Consider the following 18,999-nt stretch of genomic DNA (forward strand, 5'->3'; position numbering starts at 1 on the left):
CCTGTTGATGACCCTCCATTTACCATAATGTCATTAATTTCAGATGGCCTTTGTCCTCCCTGTCCTCCTTCTGTGGTGTTTTTTTTTTAAACAAATTAGTCCCCACTTCTGTTTGCTGGCTACCATTGAAGATAATCCCAGTTTTGAGGATTAATTTGGACATTCAAGAGAAAAGAAAGTAAACAGCAGCAGAAGACATAAACAGAGTTACAAATACAAAATTATAAAAGGAGAAACAATATGAACAGAGGGTATTATTCATTCTGTCACCTAAGAGAAAAAACTAGGAAGTAGCCAATGAAATTATCAGGAACTTTAAAAAAGCAAGTATTTTCCAGAGTGCGTAGTGTAAGCCTAGAGTTCTTCTTGTTGGGTACTATAGCAGCCAAAAATGCAGGTAATTTGAAAAAATTGCTATTATAGATTCATGTAAGAGTATTAAGTACTACTATATAGATACACCATATAGGTCTTAAAGCTTCTAAGCACTGCACTGGTGAAAGAGTTGAGGGTACACTGGAAGAAGCATCACTGTATCCTTTATGCAATGTCTGACCACTGTCAGGAATAGGATGTTTCTAAAAGTTAGACAAATGTTCCAATATGTTACAGCCTTTTATATATTCTTACAAGATGGTAGATACTTGCAGGTAATAAAACTAAACAAAATAACTTATATGATGTGTGTAAACAGCTATGAGAAATACATTGGCATGGTATTCAGAAGGTTACTTACACAGGTTCAAACTGGAGTAGAAAAAAGTAGTATCACCACAGAAGTTTTTTTGTTGTTGCTGGGTCCCAGTGAAAACAAACATACAGCAACAGTGTTTTATTTATGTATATGCTGGGAACAACACTAACGAATATTTTATTTATGAATTACTGTTCCTCGTGGCACAACATGATTTCATCCAAGGACACTTTGGAAAACTTGACAGAGCAACTAACCACTGTTTGTCTGAAGGGCAGACAGTTCCAGAACAGGTCTGTCAGCCTGACCTCAGTGCCTGGCAAGGTTATGGAGCAGATCATCCTAAGTGCAATCACACAGCATGTACAGGATGGACAAGGAATCAGACCCAGCCAACATGGGTTTAGGAGGGGCAGGTCCTGTCTGACCAACCTGATCTTTTATGATCAAGTGACCCGCCTTGTGGATGAGGGGAAAGCTGTGGATGTGGTCTATCTGGACTTCAGCAAAGCCTTTGACACCATCTCCCACAGCACACTCCTGGAAAAGCTGGCAGCCCACAGCTTGGACAGGGGCACTCTGTGCTGGGTTAGGAACTGGCTGGAGGGCTGGGCCCAGAGAGTGGTGGTGAATGGTGCTGCATCCAGTTGGCAGCCGGTCACTGGTGGTGTTCCCCAGGGATCAGTGTAGGGCCCAGTTCTATTTAATATCTTTATTGATGATCTGGATGAGGAGATTGAGTCTACCATAAGCAAATTTGCAGATGACACCAAGTTGAGGAGAAGTGTTGATCTGTTGGAAGGCAGGAGGGCTCTGCAGAGGGACCAGGACAAACTGGAGAGATGGTCTGATTCCAACAGGATGAGGTTCAACAAGGCCAAGTGCCTGGTCCTGCACTTTGGCCACAACAACCCCATGCAGCGCTACAGGCTGAGGACAGAGTGGCTGGAGAGCAGCCAGGCAGAAAGGGACCTGGGAGTTTGGATTGACAGGAAGCTGAACATGAGCCATCAGTGTGACCAGGTGGCCAAGAAGGCCAATGGCATCCTGGCCTGGATCAGGAACAGTGTGGCCAGCAGGTCCAGGGAAGTGATTCTTCCCCTGTACTGCTGCAGCGCTGGTGAGGCCACACCTGGAGTACTGTGTCCAGTTCTGGGCCCCTCAGTTCAGGAAGGATATTGAGGTGCTGGAGCAGGTTCAGAGAAGAGCAACAAGGTTGGTGAAGCGAGTTGAACACAAGTCCTATGAGGAGAGGCTGAGGAAGCTGGGGTTGTTCAGCCTGGAGAAGAGGAGGCTCAGGGGAGACCTCATCACTCTCTACAACTCCCTGAAAGGAGGTTGTAACCAGGTGGGTTACAACCCACCTGGTGGGGGTTGGTCTCTTCTCCCAGGCAACCAGCAGTAGGACAAGAGTGCATGGTCTTAAGCTGTGCCAGGGGAGGTTTAGGTTGAATATTAGGAAGAAATTCTTTACAGAGAGGGTAATCAGGCATTGGAATGGGCTGCCCAGGGAAGTGGTGGATTCACTGTCCCTCAAGGTTTCTAAGATGAGACTGGATGCGGCACTTAGTGCCATGGTCTAGTAACCATGGTGGTGTTGGATCAAGGGTTGGACTTGATGATCTCGGAGGTGTTTTCCAACCCAGTTGATTCTGTGATTCTATGATTATTTTAACATTCTGTGGTATCATTGTGTATATTTTAACCATAGCAAATTACACCAATAACTCTCCTTTCTAAAGAAGTTTCTCCCCTCAAAAGAACAGCAGAACAAGACAGTCCCACTGATGTTGTAATGGTCTTTGGTATACAATACCAACAAGTAATCATAACTTGGTGCATCTGTTAAACAAAAGATAATTTGACAAAAAAATATACATTATAAGTAGAAAGGAATTAAAACTTGGTTATCTCAGTTTAGCCTACATTTCTCCTCTACAGTATTGCATCCAGAGCATTGGTTTTCAGATGTCTCATTTTAGTGATCCACAGAACTTCAGAGAAATGACACAAAAGGAAATTATTACAACCAGCCTAATGGCCTGAAGCAACATGCATCCTTACTTATTTTGAGACAGAACAAAACTGGAACTTTCATTGGATGTGATCAAAGGTTGTTCCACATCTTTCTACAGAGCATTTGTTTGCCCACAGCACAAACCATTTTCAAGGCTGCGTTGCAGAATAGTGCTGTTATGGATCCTAGATGTAGCTGTCTCCCAGTGGTGAGGAATATAAAAAGTGAAAGGAAAAAACTGAAATTGAAAAGGAAGGCTGACGATTAGTGGGGTCCCAGCCTTCTACTCAGCTCCAACCTTCTATGTTCCTGCAGTGGCACTGGTGCTCACTCCAGGATCAGACCAGACGCAGGCTGAACTCCCTCACACACCCCCCACATCCTAAATTGCACATAGCGAGGATGCTGAGCCCTCAGCACCTCCTTTTTTTTTTTTTTTTTACTGCTTTACAGATCCACTCCTGGTTTGCGATGCAACTCGTTAACAGACATAGGCTGCACAGGTTCCTCTTGCCTAACTGGAAGCAAGATGAGTCCGTGTTTATTCTTATCCTTTTGAGAAGGCTAGCAGTTAGTCCTAGCTTAGCACATAGTATGTTCTTGTCACTTTGACTATCTAACTGTGAAAGAGATAATTTTTCATGCCTTTTCCTTTTCCAAGTGAGGGCAAATTTTGTCAAGATGACCCAGGTAAAACTATTTTGGAATAGATGTAGATTCTCTAGAAAAATGTTTTGATATTCAAGCTTGTAAGATCTATACTATATCAGAAGATAAGTTTTCACAATTAGAGACAGTTCTTCAGGAGTTGGAGATCTCATCTTCAATGTTGAGTCCATGATGTATAAGCACAGCAGGACAGGGAACCAGCCCAAGATCTGGTCTTCTGGGAGATGCAAATAGATTTGGGGAAGCAGAAATAGAGCCTCCATCAAATAAGGAACAAGACTAATAACAGTACTTCTTGACTGTGCCAATTAAAGTGGTTCCATGAAGACAACACAGGCCACAGCACACCAATCAGTTAGGCTATTCATGTGAAAGACCTATAGATGATAACAGATGTTTCTTTTTTGCTGCAATATTGACAACAAGGAGAAGAGACTCTAACTGGTGGGCCCTTATGTGGCCCCAGGAGAGAAGTCAGACCATGGGAAGAGAGTCCATCATCTCTGTATTTAATAATATAGCTAGATTTAATGAGCTGGGAGAGTCATATGAAGTCCTTTAACTATTAAAGTACATAAGAAACACCTCAAACCCCTTCTTCTCTTGAAGTGGTAAGCAAATTGGTCTGTCTGAAGACTTTGTGCTTTGTAATGGTCTGCATGCAGCTCTGTAACCTGGCTACTTCCATTCAAATTTCCTGCCTAACTGTTTGCAGGTGGTGGCAGAGGGCTCTGTTTATCTGGCTCTACTCCCTCTTTTTCCATTTTCCAGGTGGGAATGCTCACATCTATCCAGGAATAAAAAAAAAAAAATTATTTCCTGTATTAACCAAGATATCAAGTAACCCTCAGTGGCATGCCTGTCCCTGCTCCTTCCCTGAACCTTATCTCAAGTACTTGCCTCCTGAAAGGCAGAGCAGTGGCCAAACCAAATCAAATACTCAGCAGTCTGAAGGAGATTTCCAATACAAAACAGCAATTAAAAATGAAGTCAGACTCCAAGGAGGAGTTTACAAAGCAAAAACAGATTTTAAAACAGGTACAGGTGTATATTTTGGTAGCAAATAGTTTACTAATACTGGATGGTTTACTATTGAAGAAAATCTGTGGCCTGGAGACTTGAACTATACTTGTTGGTCTCCCATAGATATTCTCATCACCCAGCTATCTATGCTCATTGTTCCTGCAGTACTATAATTTCTAGCTAATGAATTAATTGCTTCCAATTAACTGACAGCAGCTTCATACTGTATTATCGAAGGATTACAAATTAAATATTAATTACGCTTCATTTTGCAGGAGAAATCAAGTTAAATATAATCACACTCCATTATAAAGTAAGTACACTAGACATTTTCCAGAACAGATGCACACTGTCCAAATTATAGTCAATTCTGATATATTGTAAACAAGCTAAGTCTCATTTATTAAACTGAAAGTATCACACCTCCCACACAGAAATGCATGAGACAAATGTTTAAAGCCTCAAATTTTCACAGATGGTAGCAAGAAGAAAACACTCTTACAAGACAAGTATTTCATGCCTGCAGTCTTTAGAAATCACTGGTGTTCCACTGAAAAGAAAACAAAATTCCCAATATAGCTTTTCCTGTACCACAGTATCAGTCTAATCATTTAATTGTCACTGTGAGTTCGGCCTGATATCATCAGAACTTCACCCCTAGCAACAGACTGCCAGGTACCTAACTCCAAATTGCTATAATATGTCTGAAAAGTTTAATGGTTGTTCAGGGTAGAAAATATTCTTTGAAATAAGGGATCTGAGTTTGAAAAAAACAGACCGAGAGAAAAGAGCTTAGAGAAATAGAGCATATCTTCACCAGTGTGGCGCCTAGGACAGGACAGCTCTGTTTTCCTCCTCATGTTCTGTGAAACTCCACCCGCTCTGGGAAAGCAAGTGAAGTATTTCTGGAGGTAGTGGGAGGAAGAAGGATAAAGCAAAGCAGATATCTCCAGAGCAACTTTTCTTTTTTATTTCAAAAGATTGACTTCAGAACATCTGATTGTCAAGCTACCCAATGAATGCAAAATTTATTACAGAAGCTGAGCCAGATCCTTAGCTGATAAAAATTTATTTATCTCCATTAATTTCAGTAACAGGAGAGGTGAGCTTTTGAGGGGCCAAGAAAGACAGCACCTTTCACAACAATACTGCCTATGGATTTGATTCCCTTTTAAAAAATTACTTTATGCATAAACAGCTGGGTAAAAATTTTAACAAAAAAAAAAAAACCAACCAACCAACCAACAAACCAGGAACCATATTTTGAAATGGCAGACAATGACTTTTTACTTATCACTATTTCACAACATGGATTATCACAAACAACCTGAAAAGAACCATTTCAGTATATGATAGACTTCAAGTATATAAGTATTCTCAAAATACTCATGTAGGTGAGTTGTCTCAAAAATTCTGATTTAAGAGCCCCACCAACTTGAGGCTACCTTTCAAACGCACACCACGTATAGCAGCAACACACTAGAACCCTTCTAAATGATATGTGTGAATGCAAAATCAAATCAATTTTTCACAATTGATATCTAAAAGAATAGGTAGTGAATTATTTTACATTATAAGATGCAGTCCTGTACATATTGTCCTGGGATTCTACAAGATCAGTTGTCATTGACCTGAAAACACTACAGGTTTATTGTTAATAAAATTGCTGATGACACAGAGCTATACTGAAAATCACCACATTGTGTTCATTCAAGTAACATCTTAATATTCTATAAAATAATCCTAATCTGTAAAATAAGAAGGATTTCATCTGGAAAAGCACACTATGAGACTATTAGCATCATTACAGCTAAAAAAGCACAAGGTCCCAATGCAGTACTATAGCTAATGGACAGCAACATTCCTGGGAATAGCAGCAGAGGGATACCTATCAAGACGGTAATGATGGTATTCCTCCTCCGTATGGAGGTATTTTTGGACAGCAAGTGTATTGTCAGAGTGCTGTTTTGGGTTCTGATGCTCTGAAGGAAAACACCAGGAAAAAAGGGTAAAAATATTTATACAGGAACCACTAGATAATCAGAGGGCTGTAAATTCTGCCTTACAATGACAGACAAGAATTTGTGTCTATCTGATCAAAGCAAAGATTAAGAGAGGACTTGATTACACTATACAAGTACTTACATGGGAGATTATTGGTAGCAGAGAGCTCTTTAATCCAGCAAAAAATCAAGTAACATCATTAAATGGTGGAAAGATTAAGCTAAACAAAACAAAGTAGAAACAAAGTAGAAATGTTTAACTGTTAAAATCATTAACCTTGGAAATGCCCTGCGCTCCAAAAGTCTATGACATAAACCAGTAGAATTTATCATGGCAAAGAGAGAGGCCTCCAAAACACCTCAGTTCTTAAACTTGCAATTTTTTAAGAACAGTTTCAGTCAGAAAGCTTCCTAACATTCCGGTATAAGTGAACAAAAACCAAGAACACATTCATTTAATCTACACTTCTGTCATATTTTATTAATCCTCCGTGTTTATATTATACAAGCGTAGCTAAAATTTAATCTATTGTCCTGTATCCTATTCCTGCACAGGTCATCCTTGAGACTGAGGCATGTGTTTCTGAAAACACACGTACACACTACTAGCAATACTGAAATACTGCCTTTTGAGACCATCCAGTTTTCTGCATGTTCTACAGAAGAAGCAGAACTGTTGATATTCTTTCTGTGAACTAATATCCTTTAGTTAAGCAAAAGGATGGGCCACTAACTGTTGGTCATAATACTGTAACTGATCTTCATGGAAGATTAATATCAACATGCATACACACATGTCAAAAAGAAATACATGAACACATCACAATCAAATTATTGCTGACAATTTTTCAGGCTATACCGCTGCAACTTAAAATGTATTCATCTTCAGTTTTCACATGGGACCTGCAGTCTTTTACAAGATGCTGCTTTATGCACACTGCAGACACTTCACTGTCACTTAGCAGTCTGACAACAAAGCCAAAATTATACTTAATGACATGCAACAAAAATGTGTTACCTACATGATTTGGAAAAAAGGAACCATAATATGTGTACACTTGTGGTGATAAACACTATGAAAATTGCAAATACAAGGACAGATACTGCGCTAATTTAAGGGTTTGAATGTTTAACATGTTCCATGACACATGAGCATGTGTATGTGTGGGTGTCAGAGAAACTGAGAGGAGTTGATTTATCCTGTCAAGCTTTCAAACGTTTCCTTCTTTGGGTATTTATAACAAGATGTCACTCTTTAGGGTCAGGGTACTAATGGCTTATTTAACTAATATTTTAGGACTGCAGGGAAAACATTTCATGGAATATACTCAGTCCAGTGTCTGTTAGGTGCTGTATGAGTGAGTGAATGAACTGGAGACTGACTGAATGAAACAGGCACCTTGTCTTTAATATAGATTTGTTAACAAATGGAAGGATTTGGACAGAACTAGTGTGCCCCGAGGAATTTACAATGTTATCTCTGCTGTACCACAAAAAGCTTTCAAAACACCTTTCTGTTTTTATTTTCTTATGTCCATGTTTTGCATGGTTCTTTCATCAGAAGTCTCTTTTAAATGAAAGAACAAGATTTTATAATAAAATAATCTGACAGGAGTCAATTCATAAGCTCACTGATGAAACTGAAACATCTCTATGAAGCATTCACCAATCTTTCATTTACTTCTCATATAACACTTCAGTAATTTACTATCTCACTTTTTTGCAACTTTGTTAGACTCTGCATGTGATACTTCTTATCTGTTAAGCAGCATTGTGAGAATGAGAAAATATTCATTCTCTGATGGATACTTAGTTAAGTTTGATACAAAAACCCTGTACTTGCTGCAGCTCTTAAATAATATATACTTGAATCAAAAGCTACTATGCCAATTAGAATAACACAGAAACAGAATCCCAAATAGACACAAGATCAGAATCTCAGATCTCAGATGGGTAAATAAACACAGGTCAGCATTTCCAATCAAGATTCCTATTTGTAAGTCTATATATGTGTGTCATCAGAAGAAACTTCACTCTTTTCCCCACTTTTTTACTAAGCTTCCTTTTAGTGCCAAAGCATTTCCAGATTTCTAAGGTCATCACTCATGACCTTATCAGCAGTTCAGGTACCTAGAAGATAATTCTTATCTTTCATGAGATTACCTACAGGAAGCCTCAGAAAGCATGAATTTTCTATTTAGAGAATGGTAGAAAGGGCATGTTGGGGATGTGATCTGTAATGTTCTTCAGTATGTATTTCATACAGTGTAATGTGAACATGACACTTTTTTGAAATATCTCTTTTATTATGATCTAACATTTGAGACACAACCAGCTCTACTTTGCCAGATCAAACACCTGTCCCAATATTTCACTTCTGTCAGATGACCAAGGAAAGTATTAGAATAGAGAAACCCTATAGCTGATACCTCCCCATCACAGATTTTCAGCTGTCAGCAACCTGAGGCTCAAGGACTTTCTCGGACAAAAGGTGTTATCATTGCATGTAAAACTCCAATAAACTTTTGTTCCATGAGTTTATGAATTGCTTTTGTATCTACTTAGACATTTACTTCTTTGTGTGGCAATGAGTTCCATAGCATGTTTTTTATATTATTTGATATAATCTAAATTTGATAGCTGGATAAACAGTGTGAATGGTTCTTAGTTAATTAATTCTCTCTGTGCCATCCATGATTTTATAGACCTTTTCATAGACTTCAGTCTACTTAACAGCTTGTTATATGGAAGGTGTTCCTTCGATCATCCTTGTTGCCTGTCTTTATGCATTGAGTTCTTCATATTGTTTTCTGAAGGGGGAGCAGAATCGTGTACATTATTCAAGATGCAGGAGCATTGCTGGTATGAGCAGCGGCCCAAGATTTCTGTTTCTTGTTCTAAACTCAATTCTTTGTTCTCTGCTCTTTTCCTTGTAATTCTTTATATTCTCTTTCTTGCCCTCTGCTTACCTCTGCACTAACAGTTTTTATACAACTACCTATATTAACTCCAAGCCCTGTTTCCTGCGAGGGAATAGCTTGTCACGTGCCATTTTGTCATCTACTAACTTAGTGTTGTGAAATCTTTCTGTATCTCTTTGCGGTGAGCTTTCATTTTTGCTACACTGAACTCAGTACTATCAAAACCTTTGCCATTCTGCTCCTTATCCTCCTTTCCAGTGTACTTCTGCAGATACTCAGCAGTGGGACATCAGCACAGAACCCTTTAATACTCTCCTAATAATATTTTTTCATTCTTAAAATTGACCATTTATTATTACCCTTTATCTCTTGGCTTGTAACAAGCTGTTTTTCTCTGAATACACCTTGCCTCTAATCCTGACTAAGGGTCTTGAAAGACTTTGGTAAGAGACTTCTTGAAAAACTTGGAAATTCAAGTAATTTATACCTGAATTGATCTACATAATTGAATTTTTTAGTCCACATATTCAGTGATGCCTTAAGAACTTTAACAGATTGTTTTAAGGCATGATCTCCTTTTGCAGAAGGATTCTATTGGAGTCATCTTTAATACAGTATGTTTGTTTACAAAATTTACATCCATTGGTCCTACCAGCTTGTCCAGTAGGAATATCAAACTTCTCAATCTGTGGCTTCCCTGTTGCCCCCAAGTGCATTATAAAGGAGTAACTGCAAAAGTGTCATAAAGTTTCCACTTGTTTTGAGATTTTAAGTTAGTCTGTCTTTCAAACTATGCACCACAAAACTTTTTCAACTATAGCAACACCTTCCCTTTCCAAAGCATGCTTGGTAAAATGGACAAAAATCCAGGAACTGCACACCTCAACTCTACAGAACCTTTTCAGAAGTTTTGGAAAGTGCTACAATGCATTTTAGTATCATTTACTGTTCTTTCAAAGTATATTTCACCTGTGAATCTGTCAGCCTGTCAAGTGTGATGCTACAGATGAAATTTTAAATACTTCTTTTGAAGGTCTGCCTTTTGTATTGTTTCCACTACCTCATCTAGAAATGAACTATATGCCTTATGTTCTTATTTGCCAGTACTTTACTTACAGATTTTTATTATTAACATCCAAGAATGCTTAAACAACACCGCCCTGGCTGCCCTGTTTCACTGTGGCAGCACAGTTCCATAGGATTCCAGAGCAGTAAGTAAGACCACTGCAGATCTTCTGAAACACCTTGGAGGAATGTGAATAAATACTGGATACTAAAATCAATAACCTGTTAACAGTAAGTATATTTTAGGACTACCTGGAACCTGCTAGAATACTGAATTTTTAATGAGTTTAGTAATAGCCTCTTTCAGTTATTAATGCAGCAATCAGAAAAAAAAGTACTGTCTACTGTAAACCAGGGGGGAAAAACCCAAAACTAACAAAGAGCTCCTGTTAAACAATAAATGCCTTCAGCAGGGAACAAGGCAATCTCCCATAACTGTAAACAGCTTCAACACTGTGAAAAACTCAAGGATGATGGAAGCACAATTATATGTGAAAACTCCATCATAATAGGAATACTTTTAATCCAAAAAGTGACTGCTACCTCTACATTTCCTTACTAACATGAGGAGTGCCAGTACAGGGGATTCAAACATCCTACCTGGGCTTTGTGCCACTCCTACACAAACCTTACTATATCCTTCCCATGTCACACATTGCTCCTGCAAGACAGTCATCTGCTGGGCACTGAGAGCATTTGACTTGCAATGCACTAATTTCAGTATTTGTTCTACCATATATTAAAGGAAGTTACAAGAAGCCAACTACTATGCTCTGCCTCCAAGGCACTCCTCTAAGAAGCCTGCAGGTTCATCATTCTCCCATCTCCCAGCGCTTTCCCGTAGCACCAGGACTAGCTCATACCATACAATAGCAGTAGACACAGGACACTCATTCTCCTACAAAAAACAGGCACCTTTGTTACAGAGGCCAGAAGAGGTTTAAACTAGAAGTCCTTTTGGCCACAGAAAAAACAGAAGAAAGGAGTAAAGTTGCACAGCATGAGGTGTATCTTGTTTTCATCAACTGTTAGATGAGCACTGACAGAAGCAATCAAAACACTAAGGTGGCCAGGTGCCCCAGACGCCTTTTCTTTCTGTACATCTTTCAGTCCCAGGGCATATTATCAACAGAGGACAAGAGTCTCTGGTGTAGGATATTTGAGCGCCGTCAAGTCATTAATGTTCAGAACTAGGTGATATTTAACGGACCCCAATATACAGGCAGTCAGACTGGATAAAGGGTAAATAACATCTTCACAGACAAAGCTCAGTGGACTGAGAAGCAAAGCTCATCCCTAAGAGTGGGTTAAGGGAGGGCTTTCACACGAATCACAGGCCGCAATATAGTGAGAGCTCTGTGACTAGGCTCTAGTACTCCCATAAATGCCACCTACACACAAGACAGGAAACTGGATATACACAATCCTCTTCTAACATTTATTAGTAAAAATACTGCCTGACAATCAATCCCTGTCTGTCTTCATTTACCTGGGAAAGTCTTTTATCAGTATAAATCAGACTTGAATCCATCCTGCCTTTCAAACCACCTATCTGACTATGATGCACGAACAAGGGAAAAACAGGTGCATGAGAAGGTATTTCTCTATGTTTGGTCTTATAATACTAGATATAAAGTACATTATCAACAATGTCAGAGAATTATTACAGGAACCAAAACTGCTCACTGTGTTAAAGGATTATCAAATAATCTGAATAAAAGCAGTTTTCAGGTTTCATTACATGTACCTGAAATCACAGTTTAAGTAGTCACAAAACATTGTTGCAGAGAGAGAATTTTCCTGGTTCACATTTATTTCTCTAAATAATAAAGAAAAAACAGGTCTTTGTGGACTTCTGGGATTATACAAAATTACATTTATGAAATAGGTGTCTTGCAGAATGAACTGCTGAGATGACTTCTATTTAAAACATGCACTGTACCAAATCCCTGAGTTACTTTAGTTTTGATCTTTATACCACAAGACAGAGGGGAGCCAAAAAAGTCTACTGTTGGACAGAGGAACACAAAAGAGAGAAACAATCCTTTGTATGTTAGATTGTCACAAACATACCTCAGAATGGACAAAGCATTAATATATTTATTTTTACATAGAGACTGAATTTTATGAGAGGAATCAATTATTCTGGGTAGTTTACCTGTAATCTAGGGATTTGAGCAAGTCAATTTGACGCCTTCATACCTACCCCAATAAACTTTCATTTTCTTTTCGTGGTTTATTATACAGTTCTCTCACTGAAAGTAGAGAACAATCAAACTGATAAAAATTAGACAGCTTTAATTAAAACTACTGAAGGTTAAGATGGTAACAAACATTAAAAATCATGAATTTAATACACTTAGTGCAAGCATTTGTTTAAGTCACCACAGTGGGTTCCAATTAACATTTTTAAAAGTATACTTTATTCAATAGTCACAGAAGTAGAATAGCTATTAGTAGGTGAAAAAATTCAATAGCTATGTTTACTGTTTGCAAGCCTAGTGCAAATTCAGATGTTCTACAGGATATACTTAGCACTGCTGCAAAGGTGAAGACACATATTTTTCAATGACATTGGAAAATACCAAGTCCAAAAATCAGGAATAGGCTCAATCATAAACAGCCTGAAAAGGAAAAATCTTACTCACTAACGACAGAAATAATTTTTATCTTTGCCTTGAGCATGCATTCAAGCCACTAATGAACTCAAGACAGATAACTGGCTCAGCTGTTACCTATATTGTCATCTTCCTGAATAAAACAGAGACAAAAGAGAGGAGTTGAGTCATGGTGCAGCTGCAACACTCAGCATGAAACTAATCCCAGCTGAACTGCACAATTGTAAGCAGTTATCAGCATACACCAAATTAGGTGGGATTAATAAATGATTCCATCAAATAGATGGTGTAATTAAATAACAGCAGTTAACTGTTATGTGATTTATGTAGATAAAAGCATTCAGACATGTCAGATGTAAACTTCGCATTAACAAATCTTATACGTAGCCATGTTGCATCCTGATGAACTAATAAGCCAAGAACTCTGGAGTCGTGAAAAATAATGTAATACATCCTTTGATAGTCAACATTTTTATATAGGAAACAAAACCTAGCACTATGAATCACTTATTTTAAATTTCATCACTGCCCTAAGTATCTCAGTATACTTTTCTGTATATATTTAAAACTAGACTTTGTAAAGCCTATGTATTTTCTCCATTAGCTGTGCCTGTATCACTTATGCAGCAAAGATTACCTTGTGATTTAGAGTGGATTATCTGGCACCTGACTGATTAATCCATAGCAGTTTAGCTGTGAACAGACTTGGTGTACTTTGCTCACATGAGAATCAATTCACAATAGGGTGTTCTGCTGGTTTGAGGTCACAGGAGGGCTAAGGCATTCCTTGAGGAAATCAATACAACAAAATCTGAACTTTCACTCCAGCCTTGTGTATTTAAAAGTTGCCATTCTCAGTAAATCAAAGTCTGGAATCTTTCTTTGTTAAAATTTTCAAGAGATACATTTCACAGATGAAATACTACTACTTATGTGTGAAGGAACTGATCAGGCTACAGAAAATGATTTTTGTTTTACTCAGTTTCCCAAACATTCAGAGTAAAGACCAAATGAACTCAGAAAGCAATATTTTATGCACTGCACTGAATCCCTGATCAGGGAAGCACCTTTGGACATATTGGAATATCTAATCTGTCACTGATTTACATACATAAAATACTGGTACAACATATCAATACCAACTTCCCTTAACAACTATTTATCAATTAGACAAATGTGAGTAACAGATAGAAGATTTCAGCAACTGAAAATGTACAGATGGCACTGTAAATAACTGTATAGTTTATAGTCCATGTATTCTTTTGTGGGGCTTCAATAATACTCTTCTCTATATTTTTGTCTCTTTGTTCAAAAGCTCATGAAAGACAGAAACAGCATATCTTTCAAATGCTTTTTTTACAGTAATTTTGGTGCATTCTAAATATGACAAAAGACACGTGGGATAACTTTAAAGCTATTGTTAATTCTGAATTACAATTTATGTCTGGCAAGTAAATCAGGTCTTAAGAAGTAGATCACAAATGTTTAGCAACAGCGCCCTCTAGCTGCCTTAATTCCGATTTTAGAATTTCAATATAGTTTTTCATACATGGTAGCAAAAAATCCCTGGATGAACCACCAGCTTTATATCAGCACAAAAATACTCCTTCACAACGGTATTCTCTGTAACAAGATGCACTTGGATTCTTTTTTAACCTTTAATGGACAAGATGACTTACATTCAGGAATTTTTTTAACCACAATCACTTTTGTTTCCAAAAAACACCAAGCAATTGCAGATCTTCACAAAATAAAGATCTGTTTAAACTATTCTGCAATTAATCATCTTCAGCAATGTGCCCCCAGTCCCTCTGTAAGCCTGAAGTCTGCCCAGTGCTTTGGACAAGGCAAAGTTCCTTCCCTGGCCTTCTTTTTCCAGAAAAGGTGAGCGGAAGTGGTGAAATTAAAAAACCTAGGTTAAGAATCACAGAGGTCCTAACGACATTTTAAATTCTCTATCCCAGCCTACTGTAATTTTTAATGTATAAATCCTGAGCATAAGTTTGTGGTAAACAAAATATTTTATTTATTTACAGGCATTTTCACTCTGTTCTCATTTTAAAATGAAAAGCACCTGGAACTAGTAACACATACAGTTCTTTGCAGTGTTCATACCTACAGAATCTCATAGCAAGACATCTCTCTGACACTGCATGCACTCTTATTTACTTATTTACTGCTTGTGATTCACTTAATTTATGCAGTGACAGCATAAGGCAAAGCAGAACTGGGAGAACCTGGATCCTAATATCCACTGTATGGAAATACTCTGGGGTATGGCCTGTCTCCTGGACACAGGATGCTTTCAGCAACAGAATAAAACCAAGGTTTTCCTCAACCCTGCCAATATGAGAACTAAGCATTTACTCCTGGAGAAGACAGACAATTCTTACTTGAAAAAGTCCAAAACTGAAATATCTAAAAAGATCAATGTTTCTGAGTCACAAGAACCGTACGCAGATGGTTTGCGGTGATGTTATGCTCCAATTTATTGAATTTTGGTTTCAACTTACTGGTGGGATTCTTTTTTTCCTGCATTTTTTCCTATTCTAGCTTACATTCACCTTTTTGCATGCATATATAGAAATTGCTTCAGCATAGAATGCTTCTAGTAGGTAAATGTGAAACAGTCATTTTAATTATCAACAATAAAACGCTGAAAAAGACTGTGTAACCCCAAGTGCTACTTGTTGCTACATGTGACCAGAGGTTAAGAGGAATATTTTCAGCCTTGGAAAGTTCCAGGCTTTTGTGCTATGTTTCTGAAGTCTCTAATGTGAAGTTACTTTTTTCCTTTTTTCTTTTTTTTTTTTTGTCCCTGAGCCAGTCTTGCAAGCCTCAGTACTAAACCCAAGAAGCAGAGAACACGCAGGTTGCTAACAGCAGTGTCACAGAACCAATGCTGAAGTTTCTGCCCTTGCTCACACTGCTCAAGACTGGACTTGCCATACAGGGTGGCCCCAGGGAGTGCACACTGGACTGGCCTTCACTCCTCTAAGCCAAGAACAAAAGTCCTCTGCAAGTTCCCTCACTGTACTTTATACAGAGCGGGGTGTCATTCTCCTGGTACTGCAGAGAACTAAAGGAATATTCCCTTTCTTAGCCTCACAAGAATTTTAAGGCCAGAAAAAGGTTCTTTTGATTTTATTATCGTTTATTCATCTCTGTAGCATGCAGGATGACTCTCGAGGAGAAAAGACAAAGCAGAAAGAATCGTGCCTTGCAGAATATACCACCTAAGGAGTCTTTCTGCTGTGCCTTTTGCAACCAGACATGCCTATTTCGTATCGGCCTTTTTAGCCACCAGCGCGCTTGTATCAAACGTGGGTAGAGCCCTCCCCAAATCTTCGTTCATGAAGCCCAGCCATGATGATGAGGACTAATTGTACTTGTCAAATGCTGCTGTTACGTAGCATCAGTTTATGTTCTCAGTTACCATTAGTGTTAGATAGACTGGAGGTATTACAATGGGTCACCTGAAAGAAGCAGAACCTATTGTGCCATCTGTATTTTTCAGAGCATGTGTCATTGAAAGCCATTTTATCACAATTCATTTTACAGGTTACTTCCGTTTAGATAGGTTCTAACTGTGTCATTTTCAATGCTTCATTATACTCAGGTTTCAACTTTTACAGCCAGCAGTGCTCTCCATCACAGTCATGCTGATTCTTTTACAGTAAAAATGTCTCTAAAAATAAATTCCCAACCTATGCTTTCCTAGGTGAGCACTGGTAAGTGGCAAAATATTTCTAACCTATACTTAGGGCTTTTCTGTAAGAAGTCTTTGCATGGAAAACTTTTTGATTGGAAAATTTTTTGTATACTAACCTACATTAATCTTTTTGCATGTGTATATAAATACAATTTCAGCATGCGACTTTGGAATTTTGGTACTCAGCTATTTTCAAGTGTATTACATTAGAAGTTTTGCATACTTAAAAAAAAAAAGATGAGAAAAAAATCTTTACATTATTGACTCCTAGGAATGTATTTAAGGAAAGGTATACAAACCCATAGAATTAAAAAAAAGTGTCTTTTCATTTTTTCAGAAACCGCCATATATCACAATTCCTCTGATTCTACATACATACATATATATATATATATATATATGTACCAATTCCATAACAAACTCAACCAAAACACTAAAATATGCTGTGTATTCCTCCTTTCACAGAATATTCCTGCAGAATGGACAAGGTAAATATCTCAGTGGATATAACTGCATTTTGTCTGAATAATACTGAAACTGTTATGTTTATTAAAAAGCTTTAGCCCTAAATTTAATTGAACAATGATAACATGGAGAAAGCTTTGGATACATTAATTATAAAGAAGTTCTTTTCATTAATTTAGCAAAATTTTCTGCCATCTGGTACCACCATAAGTAGTTATTTGTACATGATTCAAAGCGATCTTTGAATTCTTGAAGAATTTTAGATCGCTTGTTACCTTTTTAAGAGCAAGCATTCAATGTTTTATTCAAAATAACTGCTTCAATTTGCTGTAATTGGGGCTTTGGCTAATTATTTGAATATGAAGTTCCTTTGGGTGCTGAAACTACATAATACACAGTTTGGGCACAAACACAGAAAAATAAAAGAATGGGAGTAAGTCCTGTCTCAAAACTTTGTACACTGTTACTGCACAGCAAATGAAAACATTCACTTCAAAACCTGTAGATAAGTGTAGTAGGGAAAAGTTTAAAATGTGTATTGCAGTGAAAAAGGCTGAAGACATTCTAAGACACTATTTCTTGTTAACCAGGAAAAGAAAGTAAGTCCTGCAGCTATCACCAAACAAAAAATCCTGGATCATCCAGTGGGTATTCCAACTAAGGAACTCAAGATTTGGCACAAAGACACATTGAGAGAAAAAACAGTAATCTGAGCGATCAACTGGGGGAAGAAATAAAATAAAGGAAGAAAGTCTTTAAGCTCCTCAGTATTTTTGTAGACTAAATTTTCTTTATTGAATCTTAAAGATTTCTCCCCATCCCCAAATTTCCTGTCTTTTCCTGTTGAGGGCATAGGATGAAGATTTCTGCACACTATGAGTATTGCTAAGAGAAGACTAAGGATTCAAGTCTAATTTCATAGCGAAAATACTACTAGTTTCATTTTAGATTAACCTAGGTAAATAGCAATTAAAATAATACAAGTAACAGGAATGAGATGCAGTGTTGCTCTACCATCTTAATATGTGCCCTTTATTATCTGGTAAATATTTCTAGTCTCTCCATTACATCCATGGAGATTAAAATGGGTATCAAACAAGTATATTTTCAACCATTTTTCCTTTACTGGAATATACCTGGATTTTTTTCTAAAAACTCAAAAATTGTTCACATCTTCCATTTTATAGCCAGAATGTTAGAACTCTCTAGTCTGGGTGAAAAAAATCATAAAATTTTGATAAGAAATACATAATAGATTGGAAAAATATAGTCTATTTTTAAATTGAATCAAACATTTAAAACTTCACAGGAACAAGTATATCTTTTAGTCTGCTAATCTGTAGAGGTATGAACATATTAATGAAGAGGTGTCACCTACAAGTGATACCCTGTTTTTAAAAAAACTGCATTAACCCTGTAGGTTAATCACTAAAGCACAGTTTTATTTACATCAAACTGTGCGATTCTCTTTAAGCCAACTCAGAAAACATGCAATTGCTGAAAAATGCAGGTAAATATTCTTTAAATTGACAACTTATTTTCGTTGTAGTTTTAGGGTGATTGATGGTTATACCACTGGATAAAGCAACGTGGAGCGTTATCACTTGCTAAACTCATTCATTTCTATAAATAAGTCTGTGCAGAGTCATTTTTCAATATGACAATAAAATGTGTCACACAAATGCATGTACTTCTGGGAGGGACTGCAATCAGAAATGCATAAAGAAACTCAAGTCATATGTCCTTGGAAAGTAAACCCGGTTTTCCATTTTTGTCCATCTTCTCCTGTACTGCTAAATGGTGAAGAAAACA

The 18,999-nt window shown here is 37.6% G+C and overlaps 1 protein-coding gene across 7 annotated transcripts in view; it reads right to left on the minus strand.

Moving 5' to 3' along the window:
• TMEM117 (transmembrane protein 117) overlaps nucleotides 1–18,999 on the minus strand; it is a 211,272-nt gene that overhangs the window by 154,787 nt on the left and 37,486 nt on the right. The gene's annotated exons all lie outside the window — the stretch shown is intronic.

This window comes from Pseudopipra pipra, chromosome 5 (assembly GCF_036250125.1).
Source record: "Pseudopipra pipra isolate bDixPip1 chromosome 5, bDixPip1.hap1, whole genome shotgun sequence".
Taxonomy (NCBI): Eukaryota; Metazoa; Chordata; class Aves; order Passeriformes; family Pipridae; genus Pseudopipra; species Pseudopipra pipra.